This window comes from Heterocephalus glaber, unplaced genomic scaffold, assembly GCF_053883595.1.
Source record: "Heterocephalus glaber isolate CG9 unplaced genomic scaffold, H.glaber_assembly_v1.0 deba00001463, whole genome shotgun sequence".
NCBI classification, from domain to species: domain Eukaryota; kingdom Metazoa; phylum Chordata; class Mammalia; order Rodentia; family Bathyergidae; genus Heterocephalus; species Heterocephalus glaber.
This window is the reverse complement of record NW_028258310.1, coordinates 18248314-18250686: the sequence shown is the minus strand read 5'-3', so window position 1 is coordinate 18250686 and position 2373 is coordinate 18248314. Positions and strand designations below refer to the sequence as shown.

The window sequence follows — 2373 nt, the reverse complement described above, 5'->3', positions numbered from 1 at the left end:
TGACAGGAGCAGCTGATGCCAGGAGACAGAGTAGCTGCAGGCCAGTAGACAAGCAGCAGTGGGCCAGAACCAGTTGCAGCAAAACTGTGTTTTGGCACAGCCTAGCTGGCTCCATACAGCCAGGGGAAACCTGGAAAATGGGATTCAGCCTTCCCAAGCAGATGCATTACAAAGCCACTACGCTGCTGATACGGGCAGTTTCCAGGACACATTGACATATGAAAAATGCAAGTGCAGGGTATGATGGACAATTACTTTTTTAAATGGTATTGAAGATTGAACCCAGGAAGCATTGAGCTTTTGAGACGGGGTCTCACTGAGTCGGTCAGGCTGGCCTTGAACTTTCAATTCTCCAGCATCAGCCTCTCAAGAAGCTGAGATTTACTTTTATTTATTTATTTTTTTGTTGAAATGTACATACTGAAGAAATGCAAAATTTTAATCAAAATCTACTTTCAGTTGGTTAAATAATTTCTTGGGAGAACCACTGAGAGATACAGTGACCTCATGATCAAATCATAAATCTCTTCAGAATTAACTTTTATAAAGACAGTTTTGATTTTATTGATCCAAGTAATACAGTGGCGGTAGGCTGGGTAAAGGCAAAGTTTTACTTTTAATTTCCCCAAATGCTGTCTCAGTAGATTTGGGAGGGCTTGGGAATACCCAAGAATTATCTTCCAGAGAATTTCTGCCATAAGAGTTGTGTTCCTGAAAGTCTGTACCATCATTAGGAATCAATCTTTCATTATCTGTCCATGATCGGAGAATTGCTTTCTCTGATAGAACCTTTATATCCCCTGATAAAGGGGAAGATATAGTATGACAAAGAGGTTTGCCATTTGGTGAAGGTGGGCCATGTCTTTTGTATGTTGCAGTGAAATTTGTCAAGTGCAATTTTGTGCAGTCTTTCCCAAGGCCTTCAGTGCATCCAACTGGAGTGCAAGCTTTTTTTTATTGCAATTGAGGTTTTCAGTTTTCTTAGTAGTTCAGCTTGTACTTGAGTCACCAGATGTAAATTAGACATTTCTCTCTTCAGTTCCCAGTATGCATGTTGCATATTATCACTTGAAATGCTTAGTCTTTGGAGACCGCTACTCTTCAGACTGTCTTCCTGAGATGAATCCATTTGTTTGGCTTTTTGTAGCTCTATTTTGGATCATAACATTCTTTATTCATCAGTTCCAGCTCTTGTTCCAAACCATGGATCTTCAGGTCACAGCTCAAATTTTCCACCTCCAAGTTTGATGAAGGTGGATTTAAATTCCTCATCACCTGCTGAGTTTCCACCTCTGTTCTCAGCTGGAGGAGTTCTACTTCTTTAGATTGTAGCTGCTCATTCAATATTTTCAAAGATTCAGAGTTGTCTTTATTCATTTTATCCAATTTGCTCTTCAAATTATCTCTATCAATGCAAACCTCTCGATATGCATGATAGGCCTTATTTACTTGTTCTCGTCCCACAGAACTTGTTTCTTCATCTAATTGAGCTCCTACAAGCTTTTCTTCCAAAAACCTTATTCTTTTCTTTAGGAAAGAATTCTCTTTCTCTGAATCATTAAGTCGGGTTTTTTGTTCTTTTTTTTTTTTGGTACTGGGGATCGAACTCGGGTCCTTGAGCTTGCCCAGCAGGCAGCGAAACCTCTGAGCTAAATCCCCAACCCAATTAAGTCGTTTTCTGATGTCTTCATAAGCAGTGACAAGGGCAAAATGTGAAGCAACAGACTCATCTCCTGAATATATTGAAACTAGAGTCACTGTATATCTTCTATGAGCTTTTTCATGATTCAGAATGCAGATACCATCTTCTACCAGTGCAGCCATGACAGCCTGAACCCAGGCAAGGTAGGGCCGCCCCCAGGGCCGCTGAGTTTCGATTCCCCAATTGTTTGGAAAAGGACCGAAAATAAACCAGGTCCTCAGGGGTCATCACGGGCTTCTGGTTTCCTCGAAGACACAGCTGCTTCCCCCGAAAAAGTAGTGGCTCTGGGTACACCGCGGAGAGATTCGCATTTCTTCGGCCTCAGCCTGGGCCGTGGCGCAGCCTGGCCGTCCAACTGCGACCCCAGAGTTCTGGAAGGAGGGGCGAGCCGAAGCAGGAGGGGCTGGCGGCGCGGGGAAGGCCCTTTCGAGATTTACTTTTAAGAAATGGTGCTTTTTTTTTTTCTTTTTTTTTTTCTTTTTGTGGTATCCGGGATCTGGTGTTTGCGAGGCAGGCGGGGGAACCAATGAGCTAAATTTCCGGCCCTAAGAAATGCTTTAGCCGGGTGTGGTGGCGCACACCTATAATCCCAGTACTCAGGAGGCTGAGTAAGAGGATCACTGAGAGTTTGAGGCCAGCCTGGGCTACATAGTGAGTTCAAGGCCAGGCTG

At 43.4% G+C, this 2373-nt stretch overlaps 1 pseudogene; it reads right to left on the bottom strand.

Moving 5' to 3' along the window:
- Window positions 1–519: 519 nt before the first annotated feature.
- On the bottom strand, window positions 520–1928 carry LOC101716287 (5-azacytidine-induced protein 2 pseudogene; annotated as a pseudogene).
- Between the last annotated feature and the right edge of the window lie 445 nt (window positions 1929–2373).